Genomic DNA, 22280 nt, shown 5'->3' with positions numbered 1-22280 from the left:
CAAGATTTTGTTGTATCACCATGCCTGATGCAATGTGTGTGCTGAATAAATGTCTGCTGAATTGCATTAACTTCAGATTCCTTATCAAAGAAATAAGCATCTGGCACACCTACGAAGAAAAGAAAAAGCATCTATCTGAATTCTAAACACATTTTCCTTCTTCAAAAATCTGTTGCTTAAAAATGTCAAACCTCTGTAGGTTATTTCCTCACCGGAGAAGCTGAACACAAAGGTACAGCGTTAATTGTAAACTAGGTAGATATTATATTATATAAACCTTTCACGTCACCCTAGCAAAGATACTTATATCTGCCAAATTTGCATCTGTAAAATGGGTGCGTAACACCTATCTCATAAAGTTAACTCGAGAATTAAATAAAATTATGTATGAAAGTGCTTAGCAAACTACCTGGAACAGAGTGAGTCCTGGATAAATCTTAATTATAACCATTATCCCCTATAAGAAAATTCTTAAAAGCATTTTTACTTATGGATCTGTCCATCCAAACAAGAACCAGATATCAAATTGTATTAATTTATAATAATTTCGAGCTCCTCTACTTTCTGATTTAAAATGATTTAAGCAAAATATTTAATAAAAAGTCATTTAAAATTTGTTAATGATGAAGGGAGAACTAAGACATGTAACACTTTAATAAACAAAATTAATTTCTTTTGATTGAGGTGCAAAAAAATCCAATTCTACAATTATCTAGAATGCTGTTAAGTAGCTGTTCAATATTTGTGACATGATCACATTCACCTAATTGTTTGGCCACAGCTAATTTTAAAACCATCGTTTTAAAATTCTACACAAATCATAAGTATTAATGGTTTTCAATATGTAGGGAAGATAAAAGAGGGAAAGGGCATTGCTTTGTGACATATCAAACAAAGGCCGCCGGCCCCGAATATTTTAGTTCAAAAGCATATGAAGAAATACTGGGGAAAAAAAATTAATGAAATTCAGAGGAGTGTTTTTTTATTTGGAGACTGCAGTAGAGGACTACTACTGCTGCCATAGAAACCATATCACTACATGGCTTTGCAAAGGAAGCACCTCTCCAGACCAGCCGCCTAGTGTGAAGGACAGCAGCTGCAGTCAGTCTACCCTCATTTGCATCTTCCTCAGTAAAGTTGCTTCCAAACTATTTCTAGAACATTGATCTCAATTTCATGAAACCTCACTTGTGTACTCCCTGCTCTTCTCTATCTCACAGCCAACTCCCTTACGTAACAAAATTCAAAACTTAACTCAGTTCTCCACCCCATCTAGCCCATGCAGAAGACAGTGATTTATCACATGATGAGTCAAAGACAGCCAACAAACTCAGAGTCAACCCTTTTGTATCTTAAAATATAATCCTGGGCAGAGACCTATTTAAGTTTTTAGTTTTGAGCTATTGCTTCCAATTATTGAAACTGAGGCCAGTACTTGGAGAAAGTACTAAAGAACAGCGGTTAGGGGCTTAGACAATAGTTATATACACCTGATGCCAAAGGTCAAGTTTCCCCTGTTCCATCTTTATGTGCTCTCTCTTTTGGGGGCGGGGCCGTGGGTGGGCTCTGAGACAGAGATTTTATGTAGGAGTTTATTGGGGACCACCGCCTATAAGAGGAAGGGAAAGTAGGATTGGGCAGAAGGTGTTCAATTGCAATTCATTTGCAATAGAGGCCTCAGCTGACTCTGCAGGGAGCATCATGGACCTTCAGGGTAAGCCTCCCTTTACCTCTTTCCCAGAAATTTAAATTGGCAAAATCAATCCTTCAGAGAGACTTGCAGCTCAAACTGATCATTGGAGCTCTAGGACCTCAGAGGTCCCACAGGTTTCCCAGCAACTGTGAGACAAACTCTCCCTGGCGGATGTAGACATTAATGACTTATATGAGTGTGCGGCGACACTAAAAAAGATCCCTCTCAAATGAGGTCCATGTGTTCAGTGTCTTCAACGAGGACACCTGCCCTTTTTGTGAATGGCTCCAGAAATAATTCCAGACTTTTGACAAGCATTTCAGAGCATGACGCTAAAGTCTTAAAAGATTATTTAAAGATGTTCTTCCAGAGAGTAAACCCCTAAGGCCTGGATCTCTGTGCCTACTTCATGAGCAGGAATTCACTTAATAATTTATTAATTTATTCAGATGTGATATTTGAGTGCCATTCACACTGGTCTTTTTAACATTGCTTTGAGCTTACTGTATTATATGTATTGGGATTTATTTATTTATTTATTTATTTATTTTTTTGCAAAAATGGGTATCATTTCCCCTACAAGGGAAATTGCTTGTGTACTAACTCAAATTGTTCTACATAAAAATACTGTTAAAAGATAACAGCAACATTATCCCAGTAACTTAGGGGTTCTATTTATTTGAAACTTCAAGCCAAGTCCTTTATGAAGACCACAGCAGTGAAAAACAGGCACTTGTTAAAAAATTGCTGCATATAAAATATTTGAGAAATTTCATTTTCTCTCACATATGCAGACACAAAGTTTAGGGGAATTCAATACCAAAACTAATTTTTATAGATACTCATTACATTTCCTTATACTGTTTCAATGCCAGTGAGTATTCTACAAAAGAAAATGGTTTCATAAATTGATTTAAAAGTAGATACCAGTGTTTAACATTTTAATTTAAAAATTAATTTTATATAATGAAATCTTTTTGTAAAATGTTTCTGGACAGTTTCTTATGTAGCAAGATGCTTGGCTTGAAGAATGTGAATTTGCAGGTTAGTTTTCCATTGCTGCAGAACAAATTACTACATTGGCTTACAATAACACACATTTATCAGCTCACCTGTTCTGTAGACCAGAAGGCTGGGTGAGTTTGGCTAGGGTTTCACATGGCTGAAATCAAAGTAAGAACCAGGCTAGGCTCTTACCTGGAATTTGTTCAGTAGTAAAACTGAGGTTTCTGTTTCCTTGTTGGCCGGGGGTCACTCTCAGTTCAGAAGCCAATCTCCAGTCCTTGTAAATTGCCCTCTCCATCTCCAAGGCCAGCAAATGGCATCAAAACCTTTTAATTCTATTCTTTCTGACTTCCCCTTCTGCTACCAGCGGATGAAAACTTAATTCCTTAAGGGCTCATTTTAGGTTAGGTCTACCGAGATAATTGCCTTATGTTAAATTCGATTGATTATTAACCTTAATTACATCTGAAAAAAATCTCTTTTGCCATGTAACATAACATAATTATGGGAGTAAAACCAGGGACAGGAGGTCACAGGACCATCTTAGAACTCTGTCTGCCACAGCCCATGTAAAGGGCCAAGCAGGATGCCGAAGTGAGATATGCTGTTTCCAACACACTGTTTTTGGTGCCCTGGGGGCCAAATAGCAAATTTTTCTTGATCACTAGAGAAATTGATCATTGTGACTCTACCCAGTGATAGTCCGAAGAAACTTTTCTTTGTGAGCAGGCCCCTGAATTTTGCTGTGGTTTCTCGGACACTCTGTAGACAGTGTATGATAACATGGCAGTCAGGGCCACTGAGACTGAGACTTCTGACTGTCTCAATCAACAGGACATTTATCTATTTAGTGAACACTTTGGAAATCAGAGGGCAAAGGCACTTGTACTAAATCCTGACCCACTCACTGGTGTCAAATGGTGGGAAATTTTGCCTCACCGCCACTTCTTCCTCAGTGGCTGGTCCAAATCAGACAAATCCCCTATGACACAAATGAGATGGGGAAGTACAAGCATATAACACATTAATTCCTCCTATACATTCAAATGTAGATGCAGTAACAGGACATTGACCTGGCCCAAAGGCCCCATCCACAAGTTCATGTTAGATTCCTTTTCCCATGAGATCCCTACACTTCTCCCTAAAAAACAGGATATGATGGTCACTTGAGTGCCTGTATTCAACAGAGCCTTAAAACTTTGAAGCATTCCCTGCCCTGCCACCAAAGTTCCCTATCATACTTAGATGGGTGTGTATGACCTCCATTCCCCTTAGGGACAGGGAGATTTTTTTTTCCCTTAAAGCAGCCAAGGGCCAGGGAGAGGTAAATGAAAGGATCACAAATGGAGAGAGCTGCTTAGAGTCAGTAAGCAAAGCATTGATTTTCTGTTTCAAGTGGCTGCCTGCTCAAGCTCAACCAAGCAATTTTTGATTTTGGCCCACCACAAACTCCATGTTCTCATTGCTGACAACATTTATTTTAGTGATGAGAACTGTTTGACTCAGCAGCAAAGCCACACTGCCTTTACAGGTCATGATGATAACATCTCTTCCTTCTCCTAGAACAATGACCTGTGGCCATAAAAACCCGAGCCCTAACTAATGTTTTAGGTGCAAACAACCCTGGACATCTATAGCCTTCACTACCTTTAACTTGGGGTTGGAAATAGATTATGGAAAGATGGCTCCCTAGGTGAAGGGGAGGAGGATGTTCATTTGCCATGAAGACCGTCGCCTTTGGGTGGAAATAATTACTGCTCACAGAAACATGGGGAGTTTAGGCTTTTGCAGAATACTAAATGCTCGCTCATATCTCAATGAACAAAGGAATATATCAAAAGACCTTAGTTTCAGGATGGGTGATCTCTAAGTCTGTGATTCCTAATATTTTTTTTAATTAATTAATTTTTTTATGGTGACATTGGTTAACAAAATCCAATAAGTTTCAGCTGTACACTTTAACAGTAAAGCAAATATATATCAAAAGACCTTAGACCTTAGGTGAATATACACTGTATATTCACCTCCCATAGTTAGATTTCTTTCTGTCACCACATATTTGACCCCCTTTACCATATCTACCTCCCCCTTCCCCCTACTCTCCGGTAACCACTAGTCTATTGTCCATGTCCATGAGTCTCTGTTTATTTGTCCTGTTCATTTGTTGCTTTTTGGTTTATATCCCACATATAAGTGATTTTCAACTTTTTCTGTCTGGCTTATTTCGCTTAGCGTGATTATCTCAAGGTCCATTCATGTTGTTGCAAATGGCAGTATTTCATCTCTTTTTATGGCCAAGTAATATTCCATTGTATATATGTACCACAGCTTCTTTAGCCAATCATCTATCGTAGGACACTTCGGTTGTTTCCATGTCCTTGCAACTATGAATAATGCTGCTGTGAACAACAGTGTGAAAATAGCTTTTCGGATATGGGTTTTCAAGTATTTGGAGTAAATACTAGTAGAGAGATTGCTGGATCGTATGGTAGATCAATTCTTAGTTTTTTGAGGAACCTCCATACTGTTTTCCATAGTGGCTGTACCAATTTGCAGTCCAATCAGTAGTGTATGAGGATTCCTTTTTTTCTGCATCCTCTCCAACATTTGTTATTATTTGTCCTGTTGATTATAGCTATTCTAACAGGTGTGAGATGGTATCTCACTGTGGTTTTGATTTGCATTTCCCTAATAGGTAGCAATGTTGAGCACCTTTCATATATTTGCTGGCTATTTGTATGTTCTCTATGTAGAAGTGTCTGTTCAGGTCCTTTGCCCATTTTTTTGACTGGATCATCTGTTTTTTGTTGTTATTGAGTTGTATGAGTTCTTTGAATATTTTGGATATTAGGCCCTTTCAGAGGCATTGCTTGCAAATATATTTTCCCATTCGGATGGTTGTCTCTTTACCTTCTTGATGGTTTCTTTTGCTGTGCAGAATCTTTTTAGTTTGATGTAATCCCATTCATTTGTTTTTGCTTTTACTTCCCTTGCCTTTGAGATCAAATTCATAAAATCTTCTTTAAGTCCAAGGTCTTTGAGTTTAGTTCCTAAGTTTTCTTCTAGCCATTTTATTGTTTCAGGCCTTATATTCAAGTCCTTAATCCATTTTGAGGTAACTTTGGTGTGTGGTGATAGACAATAGTCTAGTTTCATTCTTTTGCAGGTGGCCTTCCAGTTTTCCCAGCACCATTTATTGAAGAGGCTTTCCTTTCTCCACTGTATGTTTATGGCTTTTTTATCAAAAATTATCTGCTCACATAAATATGGGTTTACTTCCGGACTCTTGATTCTGTTCCACTGCTGTTTTTCTGCCAATACCATGCAGTTTTGATTACTGTCGCTTTGTAGTATAATTTGAAGTTGGGCAGAGTGATGACTCTAGCCTAGTTCTTTTTTTTCAGGATGGCTTTGACAATTCGGGGTCTTTTGTGCTTTCATACAAATCTCATGATTTTTTGTTGTATTTCTTTACAAAATGCCTATGGGATTTTTATAGGGATTGCATTAAATCTGTATAATGCTTCAGGTAATATGGTCATTTTAACTATGTTGATTCTTCCAATCCAAGAACATGGAATATCTTTCCATTTCTTTGAATCTTCTTCACTTTCTTTTAATAGAGTTTTATAGTTTTCGTTATATAGGTCCTTCACATGTTTCATTAGATTTATTCCTAGGTATTTTATTCTTTCTGTTGCAATTGCAAAAGGAATTATTTTTTCCATTTCCTTTTCTTACACTTCATTATTAGAGTACAGGAACGCTATGGATTTTTGAACATTGATTTTGTATCCAGAAACTTTACTGTATTTGCTTATTGTTTCTAGTAGTGTTCTTGTGGAGTCTTTAGGGTTTTCTGTAAAGAGAATCATGTCATATGCAAAGAGTGACAGTTCGACTTCTTCGTTTCCTATTTGGATGCCTTTTATATCTTTCTCTTGACTGATTGCACTTGCTAGGAACTCCAATGTTATATTGAATAGAAGTGACGATAATGGACAGCCTTGCCTGTTCCTGATCTTAGAGAGAAGGTTTTTAGTTTTTCACCATTAAGTATAATGTTGGCTGAGGGTTTGTCATACATAACCTTTATTATGTTAAGGTACTTTCCTTCTATACTGATTTTGTGAAGTGTTTTTATCATAAATGGATGCTGTATCTTGTCGAAGGCTTTTTCTGCATCTATTGGTATGATCATATGATTCTTATTTTTTAATTTCTTTATGTGGTATATCACATTAATCGATTTGCATCTGTTGAACCATCCCTCTGCCCCGGGATGAAGCCCACTTGATCGTGGTGTATAATCTTTTTAATATTTTGCTGTATTCAGTTAGCTAGTATCTTATTTAGGATTTCTACATCTATATTTATGAGAGATATTGGTCTGTAGTTTGCATGTGTGTGTGTGTGTGTGTGTGTGTGTGTGTGTGTGTGTATGTGAGTGTGTGTGTGTGTATGTGTTATCTTTACCACTTTTGGTATCAGAGTAATATTGGCCTCATAAAATGAGTTAAAAAATATTGCCTCCTCTTCGATTTTTTGGAAGAGTTTGAGGATAATAGGTATTAAATATTCTTTGAATGTTTGGTAGAATTCACTGGTGAAGCCAGCTGGTCCTGAAGTTTTACTTTTTGGTAGGTTTTTGGTGATTGTTTCAATTTCCATACTGCTGAACAATCTATTTAGATTTTCCAGTTCTTGATTCGTCTAGGAAGGTTGTATTTTTCTAAGCACTGGTCCATTTCTTCTAGGTTATTATATTTGGTGTTATATACTTTTTCATAGTATTCTTATATGATCCTTTGTATTTCTGTGGTGTCTGTTGTAATTTCTACTTTCATCCCTGATTTTGTTCATTTGTGTCCTTTCTCTTTTTTCTTTAGTGAGTCTAGCCAGAGGTCTGTCAATTTTATTAACCTTCTCAAAACACCAGATCTTTGTTGCATTTATTTTTTTCTATTGTTGTTTTTGTTTTTAATTTCATTTATTTCTGCTCTAATTTTAATTATTTCTTTCCTTCTGTTGACTTTAGTCTTCACTTGTTCTTCCTTTTCTAGTTTTTTAAGATGAAGTGTTAGGTTGTTTATTTGGGCTCGTTCTTGTTTTTGGAGGTAGTCCTATAATGATATGAACTTTTCTCTTATGATCACTTTTGCCATGTCCCAAAAGTTTTGATATGCTGTACTATCATTATCATTCGTTTTTATGTATCTTTTGATCTCTGTTTTTATTTCTTCTCTAACCCAGTTATTCTTCCATAGCATGTTGTTTAATCTCTTTGTATTTGTTGTTCTTCCTGCTTTCTTTTTACAGTTGATCTCTAGGTTCAAAACATTATGATCAGAGAATATGGTTGATATGATTTCAACCCTCTTATATTTGTTGAGGCTATGTCTGTGTCAATTGTGGTCAATCCTTGAGAATGTTCTATGTGCACTAGAGTAGAATGTATAAGCAGCTAATTTGGGATGGAAGGCTCTGTAAATGTCAATTATGTCCAGTTGGTCTAATGTGTCATTTAAGGATGTTATTTCCTTATTGATTTTGTGTTTGGATGATCTGTCCATATCCAATAGTGGGGTATTTAGGTCTCCTACTTTGATAGTGTTTTGGTCTGTTTCTCTCTTTAGTCCTGTTAGTAATTGCTTTATATATTTCGGGGCTCCCTGATTGGGAGCATAGATATTAATAAGTGTTATGTCTTCTTGGTGCATGATTCCATTTATCGTTATGAAGTGCCCCTTAGAAACTTTCTTTACCTTTTTTATTTTGAATTCTATTTCTTCTGATATTAGTACCGCTACTCCCCCTTTTCTCTGAATGCCATTTGCTTGAAATGTCATTTTCCACCCTTTCACTTTGAGTCTATATTTGTCTTTGGAACTGAGATGTGTCTCCTGGAGGCATAAATGGTTAGGTTTTGTTTTTTGATCCAATCTGCAACTCTGTGCCTTTTTATTGGTGAGTTCAGTTCATTTACATTTAGGATGATTATTGAAATATAAGGTCTTTTTATAGCCATTTTACCTTTTGCTTTCTGGTATCTCTGTGTTTCCTTTGCTTCCTTGTCCCTGTGTTTCTGTTTTCTTTATTTCGGTTGGCTTTTGTGGGTTTTCCCTCTGGTTCTTCTTGTTTTATGTTATATACTTCAGTTCTGAATCTTTGGTTCCCATTATGAATATGTAAAGTATAGGTTTATATATATATATATATATATATATATATATATATATATATATATATATATATATATATATGCATAGTCGTCCATTTTCTTCTGCACGTGTCTTATCTCCACTCCCCTTTGCAAATTTGGATCTTTGAATCCTCCCCTTTTCAGTCATTGTTGTCTCAATTTGTCCCTATGTATACTGAATGTTTATTTCTATCTTGCTATAGCAAATCTGTTCTTATCATTTAAGCTTATAATGCCCTGTTCTTAGTAAGGGTTGCACTCTTCTGCTTCTATCTGCCTACTAGTTGCCTTATTCCTAATTATGTACTTTTTTTTTTTTGTCATTTTGTTTTAGGTGAGCTGACTCCTCTCGGTGTTTTCTTTAATGCTGGCCTCATAGTGGAGAATTCCCTCAATTTTTGTATGTCTGGAAAGGTCCTTATTTCTCCTTCATGTCTAAAGGAGAGTTTAGCTGGGTACGTTATTCTAGGCTGTTAGTTCCTTTCACTTAATAGTTTGAATATTTTATTACACTCCTTTCTGGCTAATAAGGTTTGTGCTGAGAAGTTCGATGATAATCTAATGGGTTTTTTTTTATAGGTTACCATCTTTTTTCCCCTGGCTGCCCTGAGAATTCTGTCTTTGTCATTGATTTTTGATAATTTTAATGCAATGTGTGTTGGTGAAGGCCTTTTTGGGTTGAGATAATTGGGTGTTCTGTTGGCTTCTTGAATTCCAAGCTCCAGCTCATTCCTTAGATTTGGGAAATTCTTGTCAACTATTTGTCTGAAAATGCTTTCTAATCCCTGTGTCTTTTCCTCCTCTTCGAGAATGTCCATTACTCTTATGTTTCTTCTCCTAATGGTATCAGCTAGTTTTAGTATTTCTTTTTCATTATTTTTCATTCTTCAGTTTCTCTCTTCTTCCTTCTAATTTATTTGTAGATTTCTGTCTTTGATATCACTGATCCTTTCCTCCATTTGGTCAATTCTATTTCCCAAGCTTGCTATTTCATTTTTCAAGTCTTGCAGTGTGTTCTTTATCTCCAAAAGTTTTATTCAGTTCTTTTTGAGGGTTTCAATCTCCTTGCTAAAGAACTCATTCTTCTCATCTAATTGTTTTTTCAATTCTTGAAATTTTTGATATGAATTGTTTCATATCTCACTGATTTTTTTCAGAAGTACCACTCTGAATTCTCTGTCATTTAAGTCGCATATTTCTATGTCTGTAAGCTTATTTTCTGGAGATTTTTCTCTTTCTTTCTGAGATGCCTTGTCACCTTGGTTGTTCATAGTGTTTAATGGACTATTTCTGTGCCTGGGCATTAATGGAAGTGTATTCTGCTGTTTTTCCAGAAAGAAGATTTATTATATAAAGGTCTCTCTTTAGTCTGTTACAAAGAAGGCACTTTTCTTTTGGTTTCCAGTAGGTGGCATCTAAGCCTCTTGGATCCTTTCTTAATAATGTCTTTTTTTCTCTTATAGATGTTTAATCATGCTCGCTACCCTCAGTCTCAGTCCCTGTCAACGTTAGCGACAGTTTTGTTAGCATTTGCTTAGATTCCCCTGGGGCTTGGCAGTGTTCAGTCTCGGAGGATATGGGGAGAGGAGCCCTCTGGGTTGGGGGATGCGGGCTGCATCTCAGCCTCAGTTTTACATCCGTGGCTGGTAAAAATCAACTGTTTTTTCTCTGCCATCCTCGCTTCTCTGCCGTCCCCACTTCTCTGCTTTCTGCCCTGTTGCCTGGGCACTGCTGCCGGCTGCATGGAGTTCACAGCTCTCCCAGGCAGGACTGTTCAGGGAACTTGCTACACCTTCTTCCCTCCCCATCCTCCTGCAGGGAGCTCCCACTGCTAGAGGCAGCTTCTTTGTTTCTCCCAGTCTACTGCCCAACACCCAGGGTTCTGACTTATTGTAGCTCTTATGCACAGATCCCATGCTCAGACGTGCTTGTGTGCAGTTTGAGTGTGTTTTTGTTGAGTTTTAGATGTTCAGCTTATTGTTGTTTCAAGGGGAGAAATCTGAGGACATCTTTTACTCCACCATGTTTCTGACATCACTCCCAATATTTCTGACATAATTTTTGCCACCTTACCATTTTTGATTTACTAGTTTTTGCTCACCCCCCCTTTTTCTCTACTGAGTTAATGTCTCAACCATCAAGGTCACCCCAAGGCTCTTCCTAAACAATTCTTTAGAAATGATTCTAGTCTTTCTGAGCCTAGAGGTCTATGAAATGAACTAGTACTATTGTTGAATTTTGTTTTTATTCAATATTCTCTTGTCATGTACAGACATGAACTACCATTAATGAGATCTACCTATTCTCTGTCATTTTGGAAGAAACATGGTAGTTTTCTGGAGGTACTGTTTTAAATGTTCAGAAATAGAAGCAACAATCCAGTGTTAGGAAAGTAAATCAAGTAAATAAAATAAAATGTCTTATATTCTTTTTCTGTAGAAGTATCTGTCTGTACCAAATTACTAATGTTGTACTAAAGAGGCTCAGGACATATTTTATTTATTTGCTTATGTAACTTTTACTCACTATTTTCATTTCATGGTGAGTAAAGGGAAAATGAAATAATAAGATGACCTTTTCATTTTGTCCTAAAACAGAAAACAGGAAGAGTGAGTACTGCCATCTTTTGGTTACACAATATAATAATTTCAAATTGTTATACTTAATAGCCGGAAGAATGCTGTTAGTCATCAAATAAGTGAACGGAAATCCTTACTTATCTGACATGAGTCAATTCCTTAGACTATGTTCTCATAATATCTTTCTTCTGGAAAGTAATCACAAAGATTCTGAGATCTAACTTTTCTTTTAATAGTTGACATAGAAAGAGAGTGCTGGTGGGTTGTTTAGATTGTCTTAAAGACTACAACAGTTTTAATTATATTTAATAATTCTAAAGCATTCTGAGGGGACAAAAATAGAGGAAAAGTGGAGAACTTTTTTGTTTAACCATTGAAGCCAATTTCACAATTGCAGGGGACAAGAACTTGAGCAAAAGGCTGAACTTCTTTAGACAAGGTAATGCTATGGCAGAAGCTGCCAGATACTCACTGCAGGATTTCATCTATACCAAGCAAGAGAAAAAGTATTGGAAGTCTGGGCAAGGCATTGGCTCGTTCCAAGAATGTTCCATTTCTTAAAGAAACACTGTGCTACTATGGAAGGAAGCTCTGAGTTTATCAGAGGGTGCAGTATGAGGCTGGCCTCTCAGTTATCTGTGTTAGCTGCAGGGAAGCCACAGACGCTGTTGCTACATGACACATATTTTACTAACAGGGGTCCTGAAGAAAACACTTGAAGCAGGTAGGTAGAGAACTTATATTTTTAAGAGGAAACTTGTGACTTTGAAGAAGAAAGTATTTTGGATAGGAAATATTATCCTCTAAGATTATGTGTGGATCCAGAGAGGAAGATGTCAAAATAAGCTTTTTAAAAGTCTCATCAGCGTGGTAGAAAATAGAATATAAAACCCAAATGAGGATTTTAGGGATATTTGAGATAAAAAGGGAACTATGGAAATGTCCTAGTAGTTGAATGAAAGGAAGTGAAATGGACTTGACACTTATTTAGCTAGCCTCAAATCTATCCTGATGCATTCCTTTTGCTGGAGAGACACCTATTACTTTTCAACATATACTGGAACGTTTTTGGAGATAAGAGTGAAATTTACATTTTGTTATATAAAACACACACACACACGCACACAATTTCCATGGTTTACCAGAGAGTAAAGTTATATATCTCCACCAACTAGCTGGGTGCTCTGAAGTCATGTAGTCTCCCTAAGTCTTACTTTCCTAATCTGCAAAACAAGTTTGTTGAATTCCATCATTACTTCTCAAGCTGAGGTCTGAGAAAATCTCTGCGTCTATGGATCATTTTCAAAGATCCCTAAGTTCTCTCGTTTGAGAAATATCAGACTAGATCATTCCTAATGGCTTTGCCAGCTCTAAAATTCTAAGAAAAAATGTTTTTTTTCTTCACTAACTCTTTCCAGACCTAGAGATGGAACAATAGTTAACACGCTTTTTTTTCCCCTGTTTTCCTTCTCCTTTTCTGACATGTGGTCATTCCATCGTTCCCAATTTCTAGAACAGTGCTTTCCAATAGAAACACATTTAATTTCATACTTTCTAGTGGCCACATTTTTAAAAGGAAAAAGAAACAGGTAAAGTAAAGTTAATTTTAAGAATATATTTTATTTAATCCATTATATTCGAAATATGATTTTGACATGATATCATTGTAAAAATTAATGAGAGAACTTATAGTCTTTTTTGTACAAAGTCTTCAAACATCTGGTGTGTATTTTAAACTGACAACACACTTCAGTTCAAACTCTGTTGATGAGGGCTGAATCTCTGCAGTTCAGGTTCCCTGAACTCAGTTGGGTTACCCAATCCCAGAACCTGGAGAAGGTCTAGAACTCACGGAAAAGGCTCAGAACCTGAAAGAACGTCTCTCTACTCAAAACTCCCCAGTGCAAATATTTCCATCCTCAAGCCATTGCTTCCGAGAACACTTGAAGTGTTATTTCTTTCCTTCCTTATGGTAATGCTGCTTCTCCACAAAAAAAAAAAAAAAAAAAAAAAAAAAAAAAAAAAAAAAAAACCTGAAAGTGTTTTTCTCAACAAACCATTCCCTGGGGAAGAAAGTAATTATCTTTCTATCTTTGGATTCAGGCAAATTGTGATTACCCACAAAATCCCTGCTGTAGAAATAATAAGCATTTGTATTAGTGTTCTTCATTTTGTAAATGACCTGGAAACTTCCATTCATTCACCAACTCTAATGCAGGAGACCTGATTCAAAGACCGTTTGCAATTAATGTATTTTGTTGTTGTTGTTGTTGTTGTTGTTGTTGTATGTCATGACAGCAAAAGAGGATAGGAATCTAATAAGAATCCTATTTGGACATCAGTGATCTAGATTTTAGTCTGAGACATTACACCTATCCTTTTATTTAAACGCCTAGAACAATGAATAAAAGGAGTAAATAATAATTTTGTAAATTGAGATGAGGTAGACTATTTTATGAGAGGAGATAAAGATTTTTTTTCATTCAGCTGACACATTATGTAAAACAAAGTTACCATCTTTCCATTTTCTTATTTATTTGGGATGGCAGCATAGTTCAGAGATAAAGAGAAGCCCTGGATTCAAGTATTTCCTGCTTTCTTGGGGGAAAAAAAAACATGAGTACAGACTACCTAGATTAACATCAGCTTATTTATGTACCATCTGTCACAGTGTGCCATTCCCACACTGTGATATCAATTAATATGTGTGACCTTGGTGTTGATGGTTCCACACGATCACCAATCACTCTGTTTTCTCTTTCCTTTTCATCATTGATACCAACTCAAAAAGATGAGCTTTAATAGAAGGAAGAAGGGTTACAGTGCACATAGTGCACAAAATTACATCTGCAATACTGCATAAATTCAATACATTAATAAATTAATACTGTATACTGAAAGGTGACACTTACAGAAATGATGTCTCATTCCAGTGTTCCCTTAGACAATCAGGAACTCTTCTTGGTCTTTCTACTCCACTTCCCCTACCCCCCGGCAATTGCCATGGGAGTCTGCTGGCTGGTCCCTCACTGAGCATCAGGTCCACAAGGGAGGGAGGTACACTCTAGAATAATGAATATAAATGGGGAAGGTTAAGCAGTCAATAGCATAGCCAATCTTAAATTTCTTAAAAATAAATGCAAATGTATTCTTTTTGCAAAAAACAAAGGTTCTGCATTTTTGTGGCCTAGCTACCTGTCTATTCCTAAGCAAAAGTGGACTTGGGTTTCTTTTGTTTTCAACAGCTATTATCCTCTCCCTTTACCCTGAAAATGATCTTTCCTCCTGTCACCATCCTTTACTCAGTCCTAAGGGATGGTAGAAAGGACTCACATTTACCACTACATGGTGAGTAAAGGAGTATAAACAAATCGAAGGTTAGCCTAAGACCTTCAACTCCATGTAATCAGTTTTCTTCATTTTGCCCCAACAGTTACTTCATTCAGAAAGGAACCAGAGTCTTTCCTCACTGGGCCTGGGCATTTGACATGATCCCCTTTATGTTCCATAAACTACTCCTCCATCCCAGAATGGGGCTTTAGACAACCCCTTTGAGAGAGATGAGGCCAGTCAAGAAATGTGGAGGCTCTGAAATTTTACGCAAATTATACTCTAAAAAGTTCCATTTCTGTTCTGTGGATGCTGGCAGAAGGCGCAAGACTCCTAGGTCAAAGACAAAAGACTTTACTACTAACAGCACAGCTGACAACATCAGCACATTTGCATCAGTACCTCTTGTCCCATGTAACACAGGGATGATGGTTGGTCCCAGGTGACATCTGCACATGCAGTGGATTGCCTTGTGGAAGAGGAACCCAGGGTCAAGGGTCCAACACTCAAATGGGCAGCAAACAAACCATTTCCCCTCCACTGTGACCCAATTAATCACCTGTGCGACAAACTAGAGAAACCGTATCAGGAGACAGATCAGCCTAACATGCTCCTTGTGCACTCAGCGAGGGCCTGCAATGACAGTCAGGGCCCATGGCAGACCACTTCTCCCAACAGGGCCCACATACGTTTTATAATTCTAAGCTTCCCTTCAGAATTACCTTAATCCAAAAGCCTACACACTGAGCGCTAATATCCCTGGGCTGGCTGTTGAAGACTGTCAAATGTTGTATTAATTGCTGAAGAAAAATGGGATTGTGTGATGTAAATCTGTTTCCCTATTTTTGAACAAAAACAATCAAACATAACCCCAACCCTTCCACAGTTTCAGCTCCTGCCAGGCTGCTACATAAACTCTCAGTTCCTCTTAGAAAAAGAAATACCACCTACTCTTCAATTTGGATGGAGAATTCAATACATAACAGAAATGTATGTCCAGTAAGCAACTCAAACTTAGTATATCCGAAACCAAGCTTCTGGTCTTCCCCGCACCCCATAACTGCTCCTCATGTGCTCTCTCGCCCAGCAGAAGGCAACTCCATCTTCTTGGTCACTCAGGCCAACAGCCTAGAGTCGTGCTTGCGCTTGCGCACGCGCTCGCTCGCGCTCGCTCGCTCTCTCTCTCTCTCTCTCTCTCTCTCTCTCTCTCTGTCTCATTTCATAGCCTTATCAGTGACTCCAGACCCTAATCTGTGCAATCCCTCCATGGTGAAGCCACCATAATTTCTTGCCTGGATTATTATAATTACAACTGTTCTTGCTACTTTAGTCTTTGCTTTCTCATGTTAATTCTTCCCAGCAGCCAGAGTCATCCTTTCAACATGAAAAGCCAGATCATATCACGCCTCTGCTCAAACCCTCCCGTCGACTCTTAAATAATTTGGAAGAAAAGAAAAAGAACAAGTTATTACAGCGACCTGCCAGGTCCTATACAATCTGTAACCCAGTTTATCTTTCTGATTTGATCTCTGACTACCTTCCTCTAACTGCTTTCTCGCCTGCCTGCTCCTGCAACACATCAAGTGTGTAGCTTAGGCTGGGCCGGGGCACTTGCACTGCTATTTCCTCTGCTTGGTGCTCGCCCCCTACCCGAGTACTCCCCACACGTCTTCTCTAGTTTTCTCCATGGCTTTTATCACCGTTGACGCACTACAGATGTTTATTTTCTTGTTATTATCTGTTTCCTCCCACTAGAATGAAAGCTCTGTGAAGTCAGAGATTCTTTATGCACTCACGCTCATTGCTACATCCCCAAAAACAGTGCCTGTCATACACTAGGCATCCAATAAATGGTTGTTGACTTCATTAATTCAACAAGTATTTATCATCTACCTTTTCAGTTTGTCGTCCAAAGGAGAGAGAGAGAGGAAAATCAACAGGAACTTATAATACAGTGAGTTTAGGGCCACATTTGGAGAAGTGTAAGATATTCCAGGGTCATAAAGGAAGACTAGATTGGGGGAGAATTAGAGGGGAATTATTTTTTTAAAAAAGTACTCTCAGAGAAGTCTCTCAGATATCCTGAGTGTCCCAATTTGGCATAACCAGCATCCTATCCCACCCAAAGAGTTCTGGTGGTTTAGTTTTAATTATGATTATAAATGTGTTCATTATTGCCTTTATAGGTAATATCAAAATTAGGGAACATCTACTTATAAAAATTGATAGACTATGAGTGAAGTAAAACAATAATAACAAAAACAATTTTTAAATAATATTAAACTATTTTGTAGTGCCTTGTTTACTTTTTACATTGGATTTAAGTATCTTTAAAACTTTCCTGAACAATATATTCTAATCGTGTCGGAATCTCTTTTCATTATTATTATTGTGAGTATCTGTTTTACAAAATTATGATTGTATATGTACCTACATGCCTTTTATAAATTTACACCTTTTCATGGAATACAACTTCATTTGTGCATACCTCTCCTTTGTATGGTTTGTGTGGCTTTCTCACACTCCTTCGTTTGCCCTGTTTTTCTAGTTTTTCTGGTGATTTCTCTTTCTTCAATCAGTATTGATTCAAATAAGTCATCAAATGGAAGCTTTCTTCATAGGCCGAGAGTTACAAAATCAGCCTTCCTCATCATTTTCTTTTTGTGCTCCCTTCATAGAGGTTTGTGTGTTTTTGTTGTTTTTTTGCTGAGGTTTTTTGTGGAGTTTATTGTCTTTCTATGTTGACAGGAGAATATAGATGACAGGCAACTTATCATTTCTTTTCCCACAGACCCTGAGATTTGCCTGTGTGACTCTTTCACTGTCACCACCTACTCTTTGGCCTGCATTTCTCTTCCCCCAGGCCTATGGGAAGCATAAATCTCAAAATAAAAATCCCCTTCAGGTTTATAAAAATTAATAGCCAACAGTTAATAAGTGTTAAGTGTTGATAATATGCCAAACGTCTACGCATACTCTGTCACTTGATCCTTATAACGTCAACCACGAGATCAGCACAGATGCAAAACCTGAGGCTCGGGGACGGTAAGCCTGAGGTGACTTGAGTATTATGTGGTGGAACAATCTTTTTTTTTTTTTTCCTTTAAGGGCAAAAATTTTTTGAGGAACTTTATGCTGCACATTTTCAAAGAGAGTCATAAAAAAGCAAAAATGTTATCTTCTCCTCACCCTAGAAATAAACAAGAACGGCATAAAATTTCTTTTTAAATTATAATACTTAAATGTTTAGTAGCAGCATCCAAAATGAACGAAAATGGGGGGAAGCATTTACTACATATTTTAGATTTATTTGGTTTGGGTTCTCTCCATGCAGTATTGTTATTTCTTCTTTCAATTCATATTACCAGAATAATAAAAATCAGGAAAAAAGTGTAAACTTAGTGGTTGCTGAAACTGGGGAGCAGGCATTCTTGAGATCTCAGCCTGCTGGAAAAAAATTGCTCACAATTTCCTTTTGTAGTTATTTGTTTCATAAAGAATAATAGTAAATATTCTAATGTCCACATTTTGGATAGCCTTCTACTTTGTTGCTTGGATGTTTCGTTGATGTTGGTAAGGTAGTAGTCTACTTTTTGCTTTGTGTTTTTGTTTGTTCATTTTGTTTTGTTTTGTTTTTTGAATCATCATTAATTCTTTAGATTACCTGTTGATGGTGAAGGTGACTGAGGAGCCCTGTGCTCCTTAACATGCAGCACTGGTCCAGGAAGCTGACAAAGAGTAACAAAGCAACGAGCAAAACTGCAGCTGTCACAAGAAATCATTAGGAATTATTGACTTGTAGAATACTGGCAATATTTGGTCTTTGTCTTTAAAGAAAGGTAATAGTGTTGCTTTCAGAAAGGATCGTATATCCGAAACCAAGCTTCTGGTCTTCCCCGCACCCCATAACTGCTCCTCATGTGCTCTCTCGCCCAGCAGAAGGCAACTCCATCTTCTTGGTCACTCAGGCCAACAGCCTAGAGTCGTGCTTGCGCTTGCGCTCTCTCTCTCTCTCTCTCTCTCTCTCTCTCTGTCTCATTTCATAGCCTTATCAGTGACTCCAGACCCTAATCTGTGCAATCCCTCCATGGTGAAGCCACCATAATTTCTTGCCTGGATTATTATAATTACAACTGTTCTTGCTACTTTAGTCTTTGCTTTCTCATGTTAATTCTTCCCAGCAGCCAGAGTCATCCTTTCAACATGAAAAGCCAGATCATATCACGCCTCTGCTCAAACCCTCCCGTCGACTCTTAAATAATTTGGAATAAAAGAAAAAGAACAAGTTATTACAGCGACCTGCCAGGTCCTATACAATCTGTAACCCAGTTTATCTTTCTGATTTGATCTCTGACTACCTTCCTCTAACTGCTTCCTCGCCTGCCTGCTCCTGCAACACATCAAGTGTGTAGCTTAGGCTGGGCCGGGGCACTTGCACTGCTATTTCCTCTGCTTGGTGCTCGCCCCCTACCCGAGTACTCCCCACACGTCTTCTCTAGTTTTATCCATGGCTTTTATCACCGTTGACGCACTACAGATGTTTATTTTCTTGTTATTATCTGTTTCCTCCCACTAGAATGAAAGCTCTGTGAAGTCAGAGATTCTTTATGCACTCACGCTCATTGCTACATCCCCAAAAACAGTGCCTGTCATACACTAGGCATCCAATAAATGGTTGTTGACTTCATTAATTCAACAAGTATTTATCATCTACCTTTTCAGTTTGTCGTCCAAAGGAGAGAGAGAGAGGAAAATCAACAGGAACTTATAATACAGTGAGTTTAGGGCCACATTTGGAGAAGTGTAAGTCATAAAGGAAGACTAGATTGGGGGAGAGTTAGAGGGGAATTATTTTTTTAAAAAAGTTCTCTCAGAGAAGTCTCTCAGATATCCTGCGTGTCCCAATTTGGCATAACCAGCATCCTATCCCACCCAAAGAGTTCTGGTGGTTTAGTTTTAATTATGATTATAAATGTGTTCATTATTGCCTTTATAGGTAATATCAAAATTAGGGAACATCTACTTATAAAAATTGATAGACTATGAGTGAAGTAAAACAGTAATAACAAAAACAATTTTTAAATAATATTAAACTATTTTGTAGTGCCTTGTTTACTTTTTACATTGGATTTAAGTATCTTTAAAACTTTCCTGAACAATATATTCTAATCGTGTCGGAATCTCTTTTCATTATTATTATTGTGAGTATCTGTTTTACAAAATTATGATTGTATATGTACCTACATGCCTTTTATAAATTTACACCTTTTCACGGAATACAACTTCATTTGTGCATACCTCTCCTTTGTATTGTTTGTGTGGCTTTCTCACACTCCTTCGTTTGCCCTGTTTTTCTAGTTTTTCTGGTGATTTCTCTTTCTTCAATCAGTATTGATTCAAATAAGTCATCAAATGGAAGCTTTCTTCATAGGCCGAGAGTTACAAAATCAGCCTTCCTCATCATTTTCCTTTTGTGCTCCCTTCATAGAGGTTTGTGTGTTTTTGTTGTTTTTTTGCTGAGGTTTTTTGTGGAGTTTATTGTCTTTCTATGTTGACAGGAGAATATAGATGACAGGCAACTTATCATTTCTTTTCCCACAGACCCTGAGATTTGCCTGTGTGACTCTTTCACTGTCGCCACCTACTCTTTGGCCTGCATTTCTCTTCCCCCAGGCCTATGGGAAGCATAAATCTCAAAATAAAAATCCCCTTCAGGTTTATAAAAATTAATAGCCAACAGTTAATAAGTGTTAAGTGTTGATAATATGCCAAACGTCTACACATACTCTGTCACTTGATCCTTATAACGTCAACCACGAGATCAGCACAGATGCAAAACCTGAGGCTCGGGGAGGGTAAGCCTGAGGTGACTTGAGTATTATGTGGTGGAACAATCTTTTTTTTTTTTTTCCTTTAAGGGCAAAAATTTTTTGAGGAACTTTATGCTGCACATTTTCAAAGAGAGTCATAAAAAAGCAAAAATGTTATCTTCTCCTCACCCTAGAAATAAACAAGAAAGGCATAAAATTTCTTTTTAAATTATAATACTTAAATGTTTAGTAGCAGCATCCAAAATGAACGAAAATGGGGGGAAGCATTTACTACATATTTTAGATTTATTTGGTTTGGGTTCTCTCCATGCAGTATTGTTATTTCTTCTTTCAATTCATATTACCAGAATAATAAAAACCAGGAAAAAAAGTGTAAACTTAGTGGTTGCTGAAACTGGGGAGCAGGCATTCTTGAGATCTCAGCCTGCTGGAAAAAAATTGCTCACAATTTCCTTTTGTAGTTATTTGTTTCATAAAGAATAATAGTAAATATTCTAATGTCCACATTTTGGATAGCCTTCTACTTTGTTGCTTGGATGTTTCGTTGATGTTGGTAAGGTAGTAGTCTACTTTTTGCTTTGTGTTTTTGTTTGTTCATTTTGTTTTGTTTTGTTTTTTGAATCATCATTAATTCTTTAGATTACCTGTTGATGGTGAAGGTGACTGAGGAGCCCTGTGCTCCTTAACATGCAGCTCTGGTCCAGGAAGCTGACAAAGAGTAACAACGCAACGAGCAAAACTGCAGCTGTCACAAGAAATCATTAGGAATTATTGACTTGTAGAATACTGGCAATATTTGGTCTTTGTCTTTAAAGAAAGGTAATAGTGTTGCTTTCAGAAAGGCTCCTTTCCTAGTTCTCCTGGTTTTGCTCTGGAGTGAGACCCAATTAATTTGAGTAGAATGCTGGTAAAGCTCTTTAGATTTCCATTCCAGGATCATTCAAGTTGGCATCCCTGATGAGCACAATACAGAGATTCTCAGAAACTTGCAGGACCTGCTGCCTCACACCTGCTCACCTTCCACCCCATCACCCCTCTGACCCATGACAAAGCATTATTTTGTCTCCTGAGGACAACAGATCCTACAGGATTCTACTCTGGTCTCTGGGTTTTCTGCCTAAGGAAGGCCCTTCTCTATCTGGCCCAGAAGGTTCTTCTCCTGTAATTCAAACTAACTTTGGTCTGAATTGACTGAGATGTGTCCTCCCTCCCTGATAACAACACCAGCCTGGAAGTTTCTATGGCTCTGGCTTCTAGAAAACTAAAAGCTTCCCTTGACTTTTTTTCTATCTTTTTCGTTTTTTCCAAAATATTCATCACCAAATCATTCTGGCTGGTTTGCCTTTAAACAAGTCTTGGCTCCTCTTTACTATACTGTTCAGTTGGCAGCTAGAGCCATGGAGCCTAGTGACCGCAATGGCAGGTGCCACTATTGGGGAACCCATCTACCTTGCATAGCATCTTCCAATAGCAGCTGCTACTTCCTATTTGAAAGCTCAAACCCCAAGTAGACACATCACTAAGTCAGAGTTTCCAGCCAGGGGGAATTTTCTAGTTCTCAGCTCATTTGCACAACAGAGATGACACTAAACCCAGGGAGTCACATGCCCCTCCCAGCCCAGGTGACCAGCTCTTGAAAA

At 37.6% G+C, this 22280-nt stretch overlaps 1 long non-coding RNA gene across 1 annotated transcript in view; it reads right to left on the bottom strand.

Moving 5' to 3' along the window:
• Window positions 1-22280, bottom strand: part of LOC111743783 — an 80197-nt gene that overhangs the window by 43613 nt on the left and 14304 nt on the right. The window contains exon 2 of the long non-coding RNA XR_002781878.1: window positions 14392-14543. This is a non-coding gene — a long non-coding RNA (uncharacterized LOC111743783). The remainder of the gene's footprint in view (window positions 1-14391; window positions 14544-22280) is intronic.

Source organism: Pteropus vampyrus, unplaced genomic scaffold (assembly GCF_000151845.1).
Source record: "Pteropus vampyrus isolate Shadow unplaced genomic scaffold, Pvam_2.0 Scaffold122, whole genome shotgun sequence".
Classification (NCBI taxonomy): Eukaryota; Metazoa; Chordata; class Mammalia; order Chiroptera; family Pteropodidae; genus Pteropus; species Pteropus vampyrus.
This window is presented reverse-complemented; position numbering and strand designations above follow the sequence as displayed.